This window comes from Dermacentor silvarum, chromosome 1 (assembly GCF_013339745.2).
Source record: "Dermacentor silvarum isolate Dsil-2018 chromosome 1, BIME_Dsil_1.4, whole genome shotgun sequence".
NCBI classification, from domain to species: domain Eukaryota; kingdom Metazoa; phylum Arthropoda; class Arachnida; order Ixodida; family Ixodidae; genus Dermacentor; species Dermacentor silvarum.
Window position 1 is genome coordinate 351507521 of NC_051154.1, and position 21773 is coordinate 351529293.

Below are 21773 nucleotides of genomic sequence, written 5' to 3' on the forward strand. Positions count from 1 at the left end.
AGGCAAGGGAGGCGAGATCCAAACTACAATACGCCGGCAGACTAAAATTCATGGCAAACACAAACTACAGTCGCAGAATATACCTACACCTAAGGTACAAAAACATCAAGACGGCTTGGATACGGAAATACACGTCCCTAAACACAAAATACAACCAAAATTCCAAACACCACGAAACAAAGACAGAGTGGCGCAAGGCAGTCATCAAAGAAATCAATGACGCCGAAACATCAATATGGCGCACGGCAGTAACAAAGAAACAAAGCTTGGCACTCTATCACCAACACAAGCCGGAACCGTGCCCATCACCACACTATCGAGGAGACAGAGGCAGCGCCCTACTGTTTCAAGCCCGCACCGGCGCTCTCCTGACAAACCAACGCCGCCACGAACTATTCGACGTGGATCCGACGTGTCGCTTATGTGGTGCACAAGAAGAAACCCTCATCTACGTCTTACAGCAATGCCCGAGGCTTCCCCCAGACCCCCAACCGTGTACCCTGGCCGAGAGCCTGGCGCTGACCGGTAACACCGAGGAGGAGCGAGCTGCACGCGCCGAAGCCACGAAGACCCGGCTGGAGCAGTGGGAACGTCAGGGCAGGTGCGCCGAAAATTCTGGCAAAAAAACAACCAAACAGTCCTTGGACATTCGAGTTACAGCCACCCCATCACAGTAACGGTCACCGATGCTGGCCACGCCAAATGCGCGAGCCTCTGCCGGCTCCAGCTGACCGCGACCGACGAAGCGGCAATGCGGTTTTGGATGGGACGCGGGGGACGCGCCCACCTGACCCCGGCCTGGCTGGTGGATCGGATTGTGCTGGCTTCGGTGATATCCGAGACGACTGGTGAACAGTGAACCGGGCCAACCAGACGGCCTCAAAGACTGTGACTGCTAGTACACCGTACTGTGACGAACTGTTTATGTTTTTCCTCTCTTTACGTCTCACTTTACTTCCTTTCTTGTTTTTCTACATTTCCTGTGGCGTTGACAAACGCCTGCCCTGCGTCAAAAGGGATCAGGACCACTTACTTACTTACTTACTTAACTCTCAACGCGACCCGTGGCCTCCGCGATCGGCTCGCTGCCGGAGCTGATTGCAGTGGCCACGCACAATCGCCATTTTTATTTCCGTCGCACAGTGGAAAGTACAGTTTCCATTCTGTCAGTTTCTATAGGTGTTCCGTATTATTACACTACGTATTCGGTAGACTCCCTAGCGGGGGGCCGCTAATTTATTATTGTTTCATTGATTTGAACCCGTCCTCAGAAGCCCTGCAATAATGTAAGCCATAACAAGGAACCGCATCACCTGCTCTAAGTAATATTCTCAATTTCGATCAATAATTTCCTTCGCGCGTGCCACAATTGATATGTTTTGGTAGCATTCATAACTTGTTTAATATTGAGCATGTTTCTTTTTACTTAAGTTCGAGACAAGGTTTGTAAAAAAAATTCACCGACGATTACGATACTCCCTAATGCAAAATTTGAGCGCAGCTCTATACGGGTTTTCATTTGGCGATAAATTAATGCGAAAGCCTATCTCATGGTGAGGTGTTTATTTGAAGGCTGTTTCTAAACCGCGTCGTCGACACGAAATGATTATCTTAGGATAAGAGGCCATAAAGCGCACAAAACGCGATTAAGGGTGGAAGAATGTTTAAGCAAAGCGCAGCGGCGAAAAATCCGGATGTGGTACTAAAAGTTAAGGCGCTAAAAAAAAGACCCGCGTTTTGCTCCTAGAGCTTCGACTCTGATGTCAATATTACAAATAAATAAGCGCAAAGGTTGCAATGTTCTTGAAATCATATTTAAAAAATGTGGTGTACATCGCACACGCCGCGAGCGCCAACGCACCAGTGTGTTTGACGAAACCGAAATCACGCGGTCTGCGCACGTGTACGCACCGCGCGGTACTTGTTTAAATCCTGTTTCATCGGTCTTGTCAGTCCTGTGGCACGGTATTTTGCGAGTTCTGGGATTTACCTAAGCATATCTGTGGTGCACTTACGAGCATTGCTGCGTGTCGTGTGTGCACTTTGTGTGACAGCTACGTTGCAGTGTTTCGCCTCAACTGCGAGTTCGTCCGGACGGGACTATGCTTGCCCCATCCGAGGACGAGCTTAGCTTAGGCTGGCAGTGCTTTCGTGACGTTTCCGCGTCCACCGGAGACACTGTCGTGTTGAGAAGCGACCTAGGGAGTGAATAAAACGCTTCCGAATGGGTCAAGCGGCGCAGTGAAGCAGCGAACACATCGTGGATCGTCTACAACACACAAAAAGAAGGCAGATGCCAAAAGTGAGTTTTGTTGTGTCACGCTATCTTTATAAACGAAGCTTTAACATGCAGAAGGTGGACTTAAAGGACGCTAAGAACTTTGTCGCAGATCGTAGAGCCGCTAAACGGTTTCTGAACTGTGGCAGAAATGGTGTTTCTTTTTCAAATGCAGATGTCACCTTGCCAACAAAAAATATATATTTTTCAAATACAAACTGTCATGAGATTGAGAACAATGAAATGTGTGTTATGTTTACAACTTAAAAAGGGCACTCAGTAGTGTGTATATATACATTAAGTATGTTCGAAGCTGTGTGCAGCCATCTGGAACTAAAATTCAGAAAATGCACATCATGACATTGTAAATGAAGGTGTTGTGTTGTGACAAATGTTTGGGTTCCTTGCAGGATGGTCTGTCACAAGGTCTGGCGGTGTCATCTCCATGACCACAACAAAGTTGGTAAGAAGCGAAGCACCAGCTGTATTGGAGTGATAGACATTAAGGTGAAAAAGTAATATGTAGCACCAAGAGGAATAACGCTTTCCTTCGCTGAGACTCTCCACTTTGTGCTGTAATGAAGTTGCACCTACAGCACAAGAGAGTGCTGCTGCTCTGCGTTTGCTGCATTGTAATGACGAAACGAAAGCACTGTTTGAAGGATATTTCTCCGATGGTCTGACTCCTGCTGCAGCCATACGCCTGCATGAGAGCACGCTGTCAGTAGAAGATGCGGCAAGCCTCGTCCAACTGGCTAGTGGTGCTTTGAATCCAACAAAGAGGGCTGTGTACCACCTTTATGAAAAGTGGCGGCAGGAACAGGAGCACTTTGTGAACTACATTACCATGCAATTGTGTTGATCAGAGACTGCACTTGGGAAATACTTCCTGTAATATAGTCAAAATGAAGCAAAAGACAGTGAGCCACCCAAAGTTAGCATTTCTTTCATGGGGAATCTTTGCTGACATTGCATTACAAAAATGTGTGCACACACAGGAACATTCCACATTTTTTTCTTTTCCTGTGTATTGGAGATAATTCTGAAACTGAAGGGTTATGTAGTATTTCGCTTATGAAGTGTAGAAATCTGTTACTGAAGCTATCATTTCTTGTCTAGGTTCTCTAGTGCAGGCTACAAAAGGTTTGCACTTGCACTAATTGAAAGAAGCTAAAGCACTGACTTCTTCAACGATTTCCAATTAATTGCAAGCAACATCTTCTGTTCCTTATTCAAAGTTGTGCTCCATGAAAGACTTGCTATGCTGTCCTCTTGTGCCATGCTAAAGAAAATGTTTTGGCGCACTGAAGGGGAACACTGAAGGCGGAACAGATAACTGGGCAATTCTCTTGGTCTCTCCCATCATGAAGCGTGCCCAGCTGCTCGAGTCATCCTCCGAGGTCATCTTTGTTGACTCCATGGCTTCATGTGACACGACTTGGACCACTGTCATGCTGGAGCTGTGCCCATAAGTGTTTTCTTACACAGCAGCCAAACAACTGAGGGCTATGCAGGTGGCTTCAACTTCTTCAAGTGCAACTACCCCTTCTGTTTTGGAGGGCGTGAGGTGAGCAAAAAATATATCTAAGCTGCCACCTACACACTAGGTACTTCCAGACTTGCTGAATCATGTCGGTTGTAAAGCTTTAGTTCTTAATTGAGGTAACCTTTCAGCTAATTTCTGGACATTAGCAGCAAGAGATGCTGCCTATCAACAATTAACAGCACCAAACAACATTTTAGAGGCCGAGAGCACTTAGGTTCACTTCTTTTAGTGAGGTACTACTCCGTAAACAGCAAAATTGGGGACCAGTCACCATGGTAACTGAAGAGGCTTTTACAGATTGTTAAAAAATTATGTGGTTTTACGTGCCAAAACCACGATCTGATTATGAGGCACTCCGTAGTGGGAGACTGCGGAATAATTTGGACCACCCGGGGTTCTTTATTGTGCACATAAATCTAAGTGCACGGGTGTTTTCTGCATTTTGCCCCCATCGAAATGTGGCCGTCGTGGCCACCTTTAGACATTGTGCATGATCAGATATCTGTGAAGTAATGCAAGCACATCATTTTCTTTCCTTAGTTGCACAAGGCATAAAGTTGATCATATTCATTTTTCCTATTTGTCATTGTTTTTTCAAGACAAAAGCTGAAAATGAATGTGCTTTAAGTCTTAAACTTAAATAATGCTATCTTTGTTATATTTGCTGGCTTCTTAAACATATCTGTGAAAGCTGCTGTGTAGATGTTGCACACATCTTGGCTTGCATCTATAGATTGCTGCCACCTGAACAAGGCTTATTACTAATGGTTATAAGTAGGGCTCAGCATTTTTGGTGCTTATATTTCAGAACTTATGCATATCTTTTCAGCATTTATTTCCACCCAACAAATTACTTTTCTTTTGGTAAGCCTACTTTTCCAGGTGAACTTTGACAGTTTTTATTATTTTTTTTCCATGTACAGCGTATTGCATAAAGCCTAGCATGTTTATTTTTCATCTTTTTTATTTACAATATTGCTTTTTTCTATTCGGTGTGCACACCCCGCAGCCAGATTTAATTGTTATAATCGATTGGATTGGAGCATTGTAGTAACTGGTTTGTTTTACCATAGAACACATACAAAAGTTTACAGTGCATCTGCTGCCTATTGTTATATTCGGTATATTTCCAAAAGCGATATTGTTATAAGTGGGTTCAACTGTATCTCTTTTCTAGTAAGGGTCTCTTGCAGAACGGGAGATAACTACATTATTGTAGCCCAACACAGCAGGAAAGTCATCGAAACACTTCATAGTCTCGGTGATAATTTTATTGCTTCCAAAAATGGTTCTTGCAGTTAGTTGATGCCCAAGTTATCTCACAGTGAACCTTTATTGTACGATTCATGAAGGAGGTTGTGGCCGAATCCTGCACCAAGGAGGCCAATTCCTGTTCTGGTGAAGGTGTGCCTTGTTTTTAAGCATAGTGGGCCTTCCTAATTTGGTTCCACCTGGACTAGTACAGCCCCACTGAGTCTCTGCATTCTTTTTTTTCTGGTGTCAAGCGCCACTCCAAGCGTGAAAAATGTAGTGGACTGGACGAGGATTCGAACTTGTGACCTTCAGATTAGATGCCCAGTGCTCTACCTTTGCTCCACGCCACCACCTCTTCCTCCATTTATCCGAAATTGTAATGTCAGAAAAATTGAGCAAGCAGTAAAAAATGGCCGCAGCATGATATCAGTGAGGAGAAAACTTGCCATAGGACAGGGCATGATGTATGCTGTGAAAGATAAGCAGGGTAATGTCATCAGCGATTTCGACGATATAGTAAAAGCAGCTGAAGAATTGCATGTAATTGCCTGTACAGTATGCAAAGCAGCGACACCTTCATTGGAAGTAGTGATGAACAGGTTGCAGAGAGAGGAAGAGAAACAACTTTTATTGAAAACGTCAAGTGTAAGAGGAGTTTATCTCCCCTCCCTTAGATTGCGGCCAGGAGCCCTTGGGTCCTAGCGGCATCTTCGGCTTGCCTGATGACTTTCAGTTGGTGCTCGCTATCTGAGCTTAGCAGCACGGTCTCCAACTGCTTCACGTTCGTATATGTGTTGTTTGGCCCCTCCACTATGTTGGGGCAAGCCCAGATTATGTGTCTGAGGTCCGCCCGCTGATTGCAGTCTTTGCATTTATCTGAGTAGAGCTCTGGATAAAAATGATTAAAAGCGATCGGGTTGGGAAGGTGTTTGTAATAGGTGCCATGCTGTTGCCTGCTGTTTATTTAATGAGGAGTGTGGTGGAGGGTAATGCTGCTTCCCTAATCTGTAGTGTGTGGTGATTTCATTGTAAATGACCATGCGGTCTCTCTCCGCACTCGGGCCCCGTGTTGTTTCTGCTCCTGCTCGGCTCGGAAACAGAGGCCCCTTTTTTAACTAGCAATGAGTTAGAAGGGCCTTGCAAGACATGTCCCGGGGAGAAGCGGCAGGAGGAGATGGAATAACAGTCGATTTAATGAAAGATTGAGGAATTACTATGCTTGAAAACCTTGTGGCGCTTTATACGTAACGCCTCACGACTTCAAGTGTACCAGTGAGCTGGAAGAATGCTAACATCATGGTAATTCGTAAGAAGGAAGACATTAAAGAATTGCCAAATTATAGGCTCATTAGCTTGCTTTCAGTATTGTATAAAATATTCCCCAAGATAATTTCTTTTCTCTGGGGTTTTACGTGCCAAAACCAGTCCTTATTATGAGGCTCGCCGTAGTGGAGGGCTCCGGAATAATTTTGACCACCTGTGGTTCTGTAATGTGCACTACAACGCAGGCACATGGACGTTTTTGCATTTCGCCTCCATCGAAATGCGTCCGCAGCGGTCGGGATTCGATCCCGCGATCTCGTGCTCAGCAGCACAACGCCTTAGCTGACCGATATCCACCACTGCGGGTTCCAAGATAATTTCCAAATAGAAACAGGGTGACACTTCAGTCAACAAAGAACACGCTGGCTTCAGAAAAGGATATTCCAGAATGCATCATATCCATGTCATCAATCCGGTAATTGAAAAATCTGTCGGGTACAATCAACCTATATATAGGGTGTCCCAGCTAAAAGTAGTCAATGTATTAAAAATGACGGAGTGTGCTAGGAGGCTCAAACCAACTCAGTGGTGTTGAGAATCTCGTGTCCTAGTCTGTGGTATTCTTTTTTTTCGTTTTGCAAAGTCAATTAATTAGCATAAATTCCCTAACTTCTTAAATATTGGCTTCACCAAGAAAGTGCCAGTACAAAAGTTGATCACATTTAAAAATGACTGACTGAAGTGTTTGCAACTAAGTACCATTGATGAAACGTCTTGTAATTGCCTTGAAAGAAAGCCCGTGAAATACAAGAACAACCGGGTGATAGCACCACCATTTCAGCGCTCCCAGGCAGTGACATTCCCGTCTCAGAGGGCCCTCACGGGACAATGAACACTGTACGGGGTGTCGTCTCTGATGACGACCTAGAACTTGGTGAAAGCAAGCTATTGGATGGATGGCACGACCAAAATGTAGTAAAGGTTCAAAGAATTAAGTTAAGGCGCGATGACAAGGAAATTCCCACAATCCATGTAATAATTACCTTTGCAACAAGTGACCTCCCTGAGTTAATGGAGACCGAATATTGTAAACTACGTGTACGATCGTACATTCCCAATCTGTGCCGATGCTTCAAGTGTCAGCGTTTTGGGCATGGCTCAAAGCTTCCGAAGGCGCACTACTTGTGCAAAATGTGCATTTAAAGAACATGCCTCAGACATCTGCACCTCCACAACCCATTGTGCCAACTGTGACGGAGACCACCCCGCCTATTCGCGATCGGGCCCGTCATGGAAGAAAAACAAATAATAGAACTCAAAGTCAAACTAAACATTTCATTTCCAGAGGCACGCAAGCTTTTTTCTGCCCACAATCAGTCTAGTCCTTCCTACACCGATGTGGTGCACCGGGGGGCAGCGTCACATCCTGTGGTGGCCACACAAGTCATACAGAGTGTGACAGCGGTTATGCCATCGGCCCCCCTGGCAGGAGCAGCCAGTGCTGTTCCGCCACCTACCACGCAGGGCAGCAGACCTCCAGGCCTGCCAGTCCCAGGGCCACTGCTCATGCAGACCGGCCCCAAAAACCCCCGAGTATGCCCTCTCAGCAGGTGTCATCCAACGCCTCTGACGAGGCGATGGATGCAAGCAGCACTACTCCGGCGTCCCAGGCGCTGAAGGAACGGCGTAGCTCCGTGGAGCACGCCGGGAGAATAGAAAAATCCTGTATCATGGGACCTGAAAAGGTCTTGTAAGATAAGTTATCTCTCTTGACACACAGCACAAAACACTTCCAATATGGCTACGCAGATAATACATTGGAATGTGAGAGGTTTATTACACAATCTTGATGACATTAAGGAACTCTTACACAAGCTAAATCTAAAGGTGCTGTGTGTTCAGGAGATGCACCACAATTCTTCACACATTAACTTTCTCCGACAATATGCCATTTACCGCAGAGACTGCAACGATGCCCTCAACTCGTCTGGTGGTGTGGCTATAATAGTAGATAAGGGTGTCGCCTACCAGCATTTACAGCTCCATCCCGGCCATCAACTTTCTAAAACAGAATTCCAAAGTTTTATCGCAGAACTTCCCGAACCTTACATGGTGGTAGGCGATTTAAATGCACATAACACCCTCTGGGGAGATTCTCGTTGTGATGCAAGAGGGTGCTTATTTGAAAACTTTCTTTGCTACAACCCGGCTTTATTACACAAGCTTTATCCCGACACTTATGTCAGTAGTCCTTGCAGGCACTGCAATGACTTCGCTAGCCTAGACCATATGCTCTGGCGTTGCCCCTCGTTGCGAGGCACGGAACAAATCAATGAGGGCAAGTGGCTCTCCGATATCAAGAGCCCCGACGTCGGGGCGGAACTACGTACTGTCCAGAGGGCCCACGATGCGGCAGTCGGGCATGGCCTGACTGTCCCAACATGAGAGTGACCCGCTGCGAGCTGAGTCGCGTACCTCGGGACTTTCATTAAAGTTTTACATCCATCCATGCATCTACAAATGCATGCTTGTTAAATAAAAAAGAGCCAACATTCAACAGCGTGGCGCACAACACATACTCCTCCATAGATTGAAGTATTGCATCGAGTACACTAATGCCGTACCTGGAGTGGTGTGTTCTCAAGAACCCTTTTGGGAGCGACCACTTCCCAATTATATTAGCCTTAACAAAACAAGATATATGCTCACCACACATTCCCCGATGGATGGTTGACACAGCTAACTGGGAACGTTTCCGAGAAATTGCATATTTAAGCACGGATGATATTGCCTCCTTTAATATAGAAGATGCTGTGGCGTATATAACAAACTTTATAATTGACGCTGCCACGAAATGTATCCGTCAAACTAACGGACTTGCGAATAAACGTCACATCCCGTGGTGGAATGAAAATCTAAACAAAGCTTGGGGATGACTTCCCGACTCTCCAACTGCCAAAAACTTGATTAGTTTCAAACAAATAAAGTCCCAGGGTAGAAGAACACGTCGACATGCTAAAAGAGAGAATTGGGAGAAGTACATCTCCGTTATAAATTCTTACATGGATGAGACAAAAGTGTGGAATCGAGTAAATAAATTAAAAGGCCGGAAGATACACCCATTACCCTTAGTCAGTACCCAAGGTGAGAGCCTGGAAGACCAAGCAGATTGTCTGGGCAAACACTTTAAACATGTATCCAGTGCGTCCCATTACACACAAACATTTCTCAGGTTTAAAGAACACGCAGAGTGAAAGCCCCTTGATCGAAAATCTTCACGAAATGAAGATTACAACTGCCAATTCAGCCTAGTTGAAGCTTCTCTTACTTGCTGCAACAACTCGGCACCAGGCAGCAATCGTGTCATGTATGAAATGATTAAGCACCTGCATCCTGAAGCGCTGAATACACTCCTGTCTCTTTTCAATGCCATGTGGGCGGCTGGGTATATCACGGCCTCGTGGAAGGAGGCTATTGTCATCCCTGTGCTTAAACAAGGCAAAGACCCCTCCCTAGCCAGCAGCTACAGGCCAATAGCGCTAACAAGCTGTCTGTGCAAACTGTTTGAAAAAATTATCAACAGGCGCTTAATCTGTTTCCTTGAAAATAAACTACTAGACCCCTTCCAATGTGGTTTCAGGGCAGGTATGTCCACAACAGACCACCTTGTTCGCATTGAGTCTTATATGCATCATCATCATCAGCCTATATTTATGTCCACTGCAGGACGAAGGCCTCTCCCTGCGATCTCCAATTACCCCTGTCTTGCGCTAGTGTATTCCAACTTGCACCTGCAAATTTCCTAACTTCATCACCCCATCTGGTTTTCTACCGACCTCGACTGCGCTTCCCTTCTCTTGGTATCCATTCCGTAACCCTAATGGTTCACCGGTTATCCATCCTACGCATTACATGGCCTGCCCAGCTCCATTTCTTCCGCTTAATGTCAACTAGAATATCGGCTATTCCCATTTGTTCTCTGATCCACACCGCTCTCTTCCTGTCTCTTAACGTTACGCCTACCATTTTTCGTTCCATCGCTTTTTGTACGGTCCTTAACTTGTTCTCGAGGTTCCTTGTTAGCCTCCAAGTTTCTGCCCCATATGTTAGCACCGGTAGAATGCAATGATTGTACACTTTTCTTTTCAACGACAGTGGTAAGCTCCCAGTCAGGATTTGGCAATGCCTGCCGTATGCACTCCAACCCAATTTTATTCTTCTGTAAATTTCTTTCTCATGATCAGGGTCTCCTGTGAGTAATTGACCTAGATAAATGTACTCCTTTACAGACTCTAGAGGCTGACTGGTGATCCTGAATTCTTGTTCTCTTGCCAGGCTATTGAACATTTTCTTATATTAGAGATCCTTTTATATAAAAGCAGTTCTGTCTTTCAGTGTTTCTCGACCTAGAAAAAGCTTACGACATGGCGCTACGGCATTCTCCGAGATCTCTCTGCGATGGGTGTCTGTGGCAACATGTTAAACACAATCGAAAGTTACCTATCTAATCACACATTCCGCGTCAAGGGGGGTAACGCTTTCTCCAAGTCATTCACCCGAGAGACCGGTGTGCCACAAGGGGGCGTGCTTAGTTGCACACTATTTATTGTAGAAATGAATTTCCTGCACACAGTCATCCCAAGCACTATGTTATATTCTGTTTATGTCGACGATGTGCAGATAGACTTCAAGTCATGCAATATTGCCATCTGCGAACGACAAGTGCAGCTGGGAATAAACAGATTGTCCAAATGGGCAGATGAGAACGGTTTTAAAGTAAACGCCCAGAAGAGCACTTGTGTACTCTTTACAAACAAGAGTGGCATAACGGCTGTCCCCAGTATACAAATCAAAGGAGACGCGCTCTCTGTGAGCAGCGAGCATAAGTTTCTAGGCATCATTTTAGATTCCAAGCTGACATTTATTCCTCATATTAAGTATCTGAGGGCAAAATGCCTGAAGACAATAAACCTTTTAAAGCTTCTGTCGCGTACGACTTGGGGTAGTGATCGAAAGTGTCTGCTTAACTTGTATAAAAGTCTTGTCCACTCACGCCTCGATTACGGGTCTATAATTTATAATTCTGCAACTCCGAGTGCATTAAAAATACTAGACCCCATTCACCACTTGGGTATCCGTCTCGCGACTGGTGCTTTCAGGACAAATCCAATCCACAGCCTGTATGTAGAGTCGAATCAGGGGTCACTTCATCTGCAGCGGTCATACAGCAGTTTTACATATTTTCTGAAAGTACAAGGAAATACTGAACATCCTTCTTATTCAACAATAAACAATGTGACCGCTGCCACACTCTTCCATAACCGACCTGCAGTCAGAAAGCTGTTCTCATTGCATGTAAGAAACCTTAGTGTGGAAATGGGTGTTCCAATTCTTGAACAGTCCCCTATGGCTCTAGCGGAACTGTTACCTCTGTGGCAGTGGCAGCTCATAGATTGTGCCAGATCATTTATAGAAGTCACGAAACACGCGCCAGAGGCACACATTAAAATGCATTTCCTAGAACTCCAATCTAAATACTCGTGTACAGAGTTTTACACAGACGCTTCCAAGTCGCATGCCGGGGTATCTTATGCAGCCATCGGTCCATCCTTTTTGGAATCCGGTGTACTGCACCCGGAGACAAGTATCTTTACAGCTGAGGCCTATGCACTATTATCGGCTGTGAAGTATATAATGAAATCAAAACTTCAAAAGACTGTCATATTTACAGACTCCCAAAGTGTCGTGAAAGCATTGAAGTCACTCTGTAAACACAAAAACCCTGCACTTAATGAGCTCTATTCCATTCTGTGTAAAGTGTATATATCTAACCAGCATGTGATTATATGCTGGGTGCCGGGCCATAGCACCCTGATCCATCCATTGAAATAAATGGACACAAAGTGATGGTCAAAAGTGAACATAAATTTCTCGGCATCATTTTTGATAGCAAACTTACATTTATTCCACACATCAAGAATTTAAAACTAAAATGCCTAAAATCGATGAACGTCGTAAAGATCCTTACTCATTACTCCTGGGGAACTGACACGCAATGTCTGCTGTCACTCTTCAATAGTCTTGTGCGATCCCAGATGGACTATGGCAGCATAGTATTTCACTCAGCATCTAAAACAGTGTTAAAGATGCTTGACCCCATATACCAATTAGGCATTCGGCTAGCTACTGGTGCTTTTTAGACTAGCCCTGTTAAAAGCCTCTATGCAGAGTCCAATCAATGGCCCTTGGAGTATCAAAGAACATATTTAGGAATTACATATGCCCTAAACATATTTTCTCAGAGGGAACACCCTTGCAGAGACGTGAACGTGAAAATTACTGTTGGTAGCGCAGAAGCGGTGTGGAGATTCCGCCCCCCGCAGGTCCCGTCGCACAGCGTGCAGCGCACACCCTTGCAGAACACTAATTAATAATCGAACATCGGAACAGCTGCACGCAAATAGGCCATCACTAGCTCAGCCGTTCCCTTTGGCTATCACAAATGTTGCCGAATCACGTGGGTTTGGTTTCTCAGATCTCCACGAAACTGGGCGTTGTGATCTTATTGCTCCTTGGTGCCTCCGCCCAGTTCTGTGTGACATGTCCTTTAAAGCGTTTAACAAGAAAAACATGCCACGTGAGGCTATTATGCAACACTTCCTATCACTGGAAGATAAGTACAATGCAACGTCCTATTTTACGGATGCCTCAAAGACGCACAAGGCAGTCTCATGCGCTGCACATAGTCATGGCTGTAATATTTCAAGAACTCTCAATACAAGTTGCAGCACATTCACTGCGGAAGCATATGGTATTCGACTGGCTGTGGATCGTATACGACAACGTAGCATACAAAAAGCTGTTATCTACACAGATGCGCTAAGGGTCGTAACTGCACTAGCTTCGGGAAAGGTGGGAAACAACCCTGTTTTTAATCACCTGCTAAAATCTATTTGTAGCGCTTACAATGAAGAACTTTCCCTCGTGGTATGCTGGGTACCGGGGCATTGCGGCATAGCAGGAAACGAGACGGCTGATCAGTGCTAGAGAAGCTGCTGTACGTGGTGACATTGAAGTTACTGAGGTCCCTAGTTGAGATATTAAACCTTGCGCCCGTAACCGGCTATGCCAGCACTGGCAGTCCCAATGGGATAAAGAAACGGAAAACAAATTACATGCAATAAAACCACAACTAGGCAAATTTTTCCAGCAAAAAGTCACAAGACTAACAGAAACCACACTGTGCAGGCTAGGTATAGGACACACATACGCAACACACATATACCTGTTAACAGGCACACAACCACCCATATGCGAAAAATGTGGAGAACTCACTGTCTGGCACATCTTAATTGAATGTCCAAGACCACCAAATAAGAAAACAGCATTTAAGAGAACTTTACACATATCATATACCCTCTCACCTTGCGATATTTTTATCCCATGACCCGATGTTTAGTGTCAAAAGAGTTTTTTAATACCTCGCCGACGTCCAGTTCTTAAACACTGTATACTACAATCCAAACCACAATGCTCCATAACATACGTGAGGAGCCTGAGCTATTAATGCCTCGAGGTCACGCAGCTTTTTCGCATGGTTAAAGTACTTTGCTGATGGCTTCGAGGGAAATATTTATTGCCTATACTCACTGAAAACTACAAATAATCTGCATAACATATACATAGCATATAACATATAATAAGTGATCGCTCATAGTCACCGATATCTCCTTATAACCCATGCACAGTTGAAATGCTTCATATAACAGTAACACCATTGTTTAGCTAGGCCTTTTACACCTTTGTCACTACAAGATTTTTACCCCTTTATATAGTACATTTCAACATCCTTACCATCCTTGTATGGCATTTGTATTTATATTATAAATCACTGAATCATCCATAGACTTGGCGCTCTTTAGCCAAAAATGCCCTTGCGCCATTAAAACCCATCGACCATCATCATGGGTGCCGGGCCATAGAGGCTTTGAGGGTAATGTTCGAGCAGACCAAATGGCTACATCAGTTACATCTGAGGCATTACATCTCCCTACAGCTGCTGTTCCTGCAACAGATTTGAAGCCTTTCCTGCGAAATAAACTGCGAAGCCACTGGCAACGCTTGTGGGATGCGGAAAGAAATAAGCTTCACTTGATAAAACCACAGTTAGGTTTCTGGCCCCCCGTAATGAAAACACAACGAAATGATGTCCTGTTCTGTCGTCTAAGAATAGGACATACATATGGCACCCACAATTTTTTGCTTACTGGTGATGGACCACCAACCTGTGGTAGATGTGCTGAGAGGCTGACCGTCCTCCATGACCTCGTGGAGTGTTGGGAAGGCAAAACAGAGAAAGAAATCTATTCCTCAAGCGTACCGGTATCATGTCCCTCTTCATCCCATTATGTTTCTTGGTGAAGAACCGCTTTTTAACGCCAAAGCAGTCGATTTCTTGAACGATGTGGTCCTGCATGTTATTAGCCCAATAAGTTCTTAGCGCATCCTCTCTCCAGAGGATGCCGTGCTGATAGTAGTTTTTATAGCACATGCCTCCAGGCCCTTGTGGTTCAAGGGCTCTAAAGGCAGTAGTGCTTCTTGCCAATTATTGCATCTTAAATATTTTAAATATCGTGTCATTCTTTCTCAATGCATTCTTAATTTCATAGTACACCTCATTAGTCATTGCCATTATTTTAGGCCCCTTTACAGCCACGCTTCATCTACTTCTCAGAATTCATTGCTCCACTGCACACTCACAAACACTGGCATGGCGCTCTTTGGCCATAACTGGCCCTTGCGCCATAAAACACCACACATCATCTGTAGCCGCCAAAACGCTCCGTTCATATTACGGTGATAACTTTTCATGGTGTGATGAGTAACCAATGTTTTGCGGCCGAAGGCCTTTTGGCCTCAGTCACAAGACAAATGAGCTGTTTGCAAGGGCTGGCGGAGAAGTAGAAGTATTGCAGTATTCTGCCGCAGGTGGTTCACTGATGAAAAGGGTTATAATGGCAGCCGGCTATAGACAGGGAAATACAACAGGAATATCCAGAGGCTGAATAGCATCGCGAGGCTGTACAGAGTGAAGACGTAACTATCCGGCAAATTTGATTTAGACTAGACGTAGCAAGTCATTACAATCAATTGATTATTGTAATTTTTGATTGAAACGAGTGACTGCTTAAGTAATTTGATTCTAATGACAGTATTATATTTTAGGAATAGTACACAGTCGAATTACCATTCCATCGCCAAATGATTGGCAAGGCTCCGGTCGAATTGCAGGTTGCCAAAAGATGATTAATTGTGGCGAATCCAAAATTTAATCATATCTAAGCACTTGTTTATAGAACAGTGTCTACAAAAAGCCCGTAAGCCACGTTAAGTTGTGCGTAGTGCTAGATTTGCACCAACGATTTGTAAAGACAATGGAGGGCGCCATCTTGGATTCTGCTAAGGCTTCGGCAACGACAAGTGTTGGCTTCATTTAAACTGCGATTGGATTGTATCCGATATGAATGGATGCTAAATAAAATTGCGTTTTTGCTGAAGAATAAAGCCTCGGGTTGCGTAGTGACGAAGAAAAGAAGTTCAGTTAGGTTGGACTCCTGCATGGCCATCCGTTTTATGTAGAGTTTATGTATTTGTTTATTTACATATTAACTTATTTTAAGGCAGGAAAAGCGTCTGTTTGTGTTAGCATCGTAGCTATTTGGCCTGCAGCCTGTCTCCATATGTTTTTGTTTCCTAACTTTAGCATATGTTTAATTTTAAGAGATAAGCTTATATCAGGTGATTCCATAAAATATTGTGATCCCGTATCGCGGCGATGTGCGCCTATGGCGTGTGTGCATTTGTTCAGGGAAAACAATCTCTGCCATTCATGAAATCTCAATGAAACTAAAAGAAGGAATGCGATGAGCAAATCTCTTATTATTATTTTGAAAAGGCAGTACCATTATCACGAGTTTTCTTAAGAAGCCCTCTTAGAAATAATTCGTGAAAAATAATATTAAAAAGCAAGCGCTGCTCACTGTGTAATTCAAAACTAAGAAGCCCTAAGCTAACTGGAGCGGTCTGCTGGAATTCAGATTTTAGTTCGCTCGACAATGCAAAGCATTATATTTTTTTATCCCAAGCATAAGACAAGCATCAAGGGTATCACTCAGTAAGAACACGATAGAGCTATTAAACACCTGAGTACCTTATTAAAGTTGTTAGCTGGACAAGTTGGTATGGATTTATTGCTACTTATGTAATGGACACAGCATATAGGCACCACAGAAGATTCATATTATCCGCCTTTTATGCTTTATTATGCAGAAATATGATTTTGTTCGCACAGCTTAAGTGAAGGGGGAAAGCAAAAAATAAAAAAACTACAGATTTCAAATATAAATGTGTCATTATTTCTTGATGGAATTTCACTTAATTCATAAATACTGTGCAGGAAACTAAGAAAGTAATAAAAAGAGTTATAAACCATGGCGTACTCAATCTACAGACCTGTATAGAAAACCGGTTTCAGCAACCCGGAGGTGGAGGAACAAACTTTATTCAGTAAATGGAGAGTTGAGATGGAGTGGCACTGTAACAACTTGTTTATCGTATACTTCAGTCAGACGAGGAAATTTGGAATTGAGCTAGTTAGGGCACTTTGTCGCTGTGAGTGCCAATTTGGGCTAGATGAGAAAAGAAAGCGTCGCTTAGTGTTCGTGGCAGTTTTGAATGGTAAATCAGCCGGTACATTACATAATTATTATTTTAGCCAATATTTGCAAAATAACATTAATACAATCTGTTACCATAAGCGTTGAGTGCCAGAGCGGCACACTGTGGGTTTGGAAGTGTGAAGTGTGGCAAAGCATAAAGCATTGAAGCCTTAAAGAAGAGGCAGCTTTCATTGGCAGTGAAATAATGGCAGAAAAAAGTGATTTTAAAATTGGTGCCGACCCTGCATTGAGTATCATCTTAATTTTCTGGCACTGCTATTGAGGCTACACACTCGGACAAAGCGAAATGAGTTGGCAAGTACGTTGTACATAGTATCACTATATTTTTCCATCTGTCAGGCTGTTAATGACACTAATGGCGAATTGAACTCAAAGTGACACTAAATCTTTCCATCTTACTTTACTTTCATTCTCGTCTGCATTCAACTTTATCGGTCACGCAGCTCTATTATTCAAGCTTTATGCTCTTGTATATGAGTTATTAGCAAAGGTTGAGAAGTTGCATTTGTCTGCTTAGGTGCTTAGGTCATTGTTGTTATCAGTTCATTTTAATTAGTCAAAGTACAAAAATAAAACAAATTGTGGCTATTTCTTCTCTTTCATGAAACATCCACCATGTAGCAGATTTCCACAAAGGCAGTTTGCTTATAATAAGAAAATGTTTCTTAAAAGAGTACTTGCACGCCATGTTATTTAACTTTTCATTTTATTACATTCAATGGAAGACTCTAAGACCTAGAAAAAATACTGGTAAGTGTGAGAGCACTCTCAATAATTTACTATAATACTAGTTTTTACAAAACTAGTTTTGGTTTATGTGCGAAGGAGGCAGATGAGTCATGGCATTATAATGCATTAATTCGCTCAATTTCTGTGGTCATTGTGGCTACCACACAAAAGCACAGCCTGAAGGAAAACATGCAGCACACATACCAAATTTCTTTTTATGAACAGTGCCATTATGCCTAGCCTCATCGCTACATAATGTCAAACCTTGCGTTGTGTCATGACGCCTCGATATTGGGACAAATTGTAACATCAAATCAAAATAGCTTATTTTCCCTGTCTTCATATTTCAGCATGCAGTAGTGTTTCCAAGTCTTCAAAAATATATGTGCTCTTTACAGTAGTATTTAACACATCATGCTGCCAGCTACACAGGATACAGAAACTGGGGAGAGTGAGAAATAATAGTTTCAAACTGCAGCTTGCAGAGATTCCTTTCCGTAGTGCCTATTTGTGGAAAAAGCTTCATATTTTTTATAGTGATTGTTTCTGGCCACTTATTCTCTTTGGTAATTTTCTTGTATACAGGCATCAGAAGCCTTCATGACGGCTAACAGTGCTGCTGAAAAGGCAGCTGCTGTGCCATTTTCATGTGGCACAGGCGGAATGGCGCTGGCTAACACTTGCAAAGCATGGAGTTGGTCCAAGTGCAAGGAAGTTGCTGATGTCCATTTTTCAGATGGTACTAAACTCGTTTGTTATCACAGTGCTTGAAGATGAGTATTTATGCAGAAGGCATGGATGATGGGCCCTTTCAGCAGAAGCGATTGTGGGGTGGTTCAGTGGCTATGGCATTCTCTTGCTAAGCACGAAGTCACAGGTTCAATTCCTGGCCATGACAGGCACATTTTGGTGGTGGCAAAAATAAAAAATGCTTGTGTAATTTGTAGTCTTCTATTATGTCATTATTGCGTCCCTATTACATGATGGTTTTATTTCATACATAATTATGTTTATTAGGCTGAACTGGAGCTTCTTGAGCATTCACTACCTGCCTTTGCTTCGTTATATTTTTTTTCTGGCTTGTCTGCACTGTTTTATTTGCTAATACTTTATGTTGCTGATTGGTTTATTTTGTCCGCAAAGAATGCATGCATGTATCCTTGGCTACATGTGTAAAGTGCCATAATTTTAATGCTTTCTATGCGACTTCAGTTTCTTATAACTGATCAGTGCCTGCTTATCAGAAGCAAGGAATGAATTATCTCTAAGCAGTTTCATGCAGTGCTCAAAGTTTTAAAATTATTTTAGCCATTCCTGGGTGCTTATGGTAGTCAATGTAAAAGCAACACATTTGACCATGGAACACTTGTTTGCAGTATATAAACAAAATGACAAAAAAAAGATTTGGGTCTGTCATGGTCTGCTTAAGTGATTGAACTTGCATTGACAAAAACTGATATGCTTTCTTTGTGTGTTGTATCTTGTATAGCCGACTTCCATGAATTCTACCCTGATGTGGCCAATGGAATTTAGCAAATTGTCTGGTGGGTGAAATTATACAAGATGCTGTAGGAATGCCAAAACACACCACTGATTCGTTTGCCAGATTCTAACTAGTTCCTGAATCAAATGGGCGCCCATTTTCATGCGTCCAAAGTAGACAACTAACATAGAAATGATATTAACGCTCCTAAACAATGTAGAAATCTAACGCGTATCGGTTTTTTAGCATGAAAATTATGTGTCGCACAATGGCCGCCAGTTTACTCTTATTTTTTTAATGTGAGCTTCACTGCAATACATTCGTGTTATGCGTTAAAGGAAACTTATGCCATAAAAGCGGTTTTTCTTTCCTATTCGATTTGTACCCGCGGAGACAGTTTTCAGTCCAATTTCCGTGTAAAAAGAAATCGTGCATTGGAATCGGGTAAATAGTGTAATCAGACATTGTGAACTACAGTTATTGCTTGACAATCTTCCTAGGGCAGGTCGAAAATAGTCGTTTTTGATAGTAGATGACGTGTGCTTCACACATTCACTGCCGTCTAAGCTATGCTGAGACAGAAGCTGCCACTAAAGGGGTTGCTATTGGGGTCACCATAGGTGTCAAGCACATGCCTGCTGACTGGTCAAATGCAAATTATCCAGCGAAAGCCAATTTTGGAACCAAATAGAGAAAGTTTGGGCCCATAGCGATGCATGGGCACCAGCCGTAACCTCCTGTCAGGTTTGAATTAACCCAAAAATAAAATTACTAACCAGAGTTGAATTAACGGATGTCTACTGTATCTACTCTTCTAATATCGGGCATTGTTTATTTATATGAAGGAATACACATAATAAATACTGTAAATAAATTAAGGTGTTGTGTGTAGGTTCTTAATGCATCATATTTTGCGATTGCTCAAGGAGTATCAGACATCGCCTTTTTCATTATAGCTGAACAGCTTCAAACTGTAAAGTTGAAGGCCAACAGTTTATCCACTGTCTTTCCTTTTTTATTTCTATGGTAGGTTAGCTCAAAGTGGTGGATAGACACAAACAAAACAGACAGGGATGTTTTTTTGTTTTCATCCACCACTCTCTGCTAAGCTACCAAAGTCAGAATGCAAGACGAACTAGCCCAACAGTCAGTCCTCCTGAAGTATCTTTCCTTTTTTGTCGCTCCACGCAGCCCTGCTTTTTTTAGGCAATGGTTTTTTAATGTATGTACAAACATGCAGGTCATGTATGCTGACGGTGCCGATGTCATGGAAGCAGCGATGCAGGAGCTTTGCACCTAGCAGCAAGAGGGCTACATCAGCCATGTTAAAGCATTCCTTGAACGAAAAGCAGAATGGGGGCTATTGTTCCGGTTGGCCATGAGGACTAGAGGCCATAATACAAACAAATATTCAGAAGCGTCTATTAGAATATTGAAAGACATTGTTCGGCACCTAACCAAAGCATTTAATGTTGTTGCTCTAGCTGAATTCATCATTGTTGTGTGGGAGAGATACTTCCAGCACAGAAGACTTGACCACGCACATTCACGTGTTTCTGGGCACAGCCTTCTATATGACAACCTATTGAAGAGGTTGCCAGGAGGCATTCGAGAGGTAAAATGTGACAGAAATGGACAGTGCATTGTACCAAGCACTAGTGAGGACAAGTACTACAGCGTATATGCTGATGTCGGCTTGTGTACGTGCAGGTCAGGGCAGCAAGGTGCCTTTTGTAAGCACCAGGCACTTGTGCACAAAGTGCATGGTGGAGCATTCCCCAATGCCCTTCTGCTTTCTAAGCAAAGCCGATATGAGCTCGGAAAGCTTGCTCTAGGGGACAGATGCCCTAGTATTGGGTTTGTTGAGGGCCTCCATGAAACGGCTGCACAGCCAGCAGACACAGCATGCATGGATACAATTCCACACTGCTTGGATGGTCCAGAAGCAGCCTCTACACAAATGCAGCATGGGCTTCCAAGGAGCTCGGAAGGTTCACCAGCACAACTAGTGAGCCAGATTTGTGTTGAATGTTTGTAAGGTAAACTCTGATGAATATAGGGATCACATGCTCTAGTCTATGATGACTAGAATTTACTGACGTCCATGGCAACTGTAGTTGTGAGATGACAAATAGTATAGAACTACGTATACTCAATATTTTCTTCCCGATACGGTCAAACCTCGATGTAACAAACCTATACATAACATATTATCAGGCATAAAGAAGTATTATCAAGTATAGTAAATTATCCAGTATTGTGAAGGTATTTCATTGCCAGTGCTTTATTTTATTGTGTTCTACTGCTAAATGAAAGGCAACAATATAAGATCTGACATGGTATCAGTTCTAATGAAGCAAATTTCTGCTTACACATAGCCCAAATACTGTCCAAGCGAATAGCAAAAAGGAGAAGTGTCCAATAAAGTAACATTAAATGTGCTCCTTCCTTGTTATTCTAATAAATGGGTTGCAATCTGGA

General features: G+C 43.2%; 1 protein-coding gene and 1 pseudogene across 1 annotated transcript in view; both read left to right on the plus strand.

The window, feature by feature from the left end:
- Nucleotides 1-21773, plus strand: part of LOC125943388 (uncharacterized) — a 38438-nt gene that overhangs the window by 12367 nt on the left and 4298 nt on the right. The window lies entirely within an intron of this gene.
- On the plus strand, nt 1898-21569 carry LOC125943386 (uncharacterized; annotated as a pseudogene).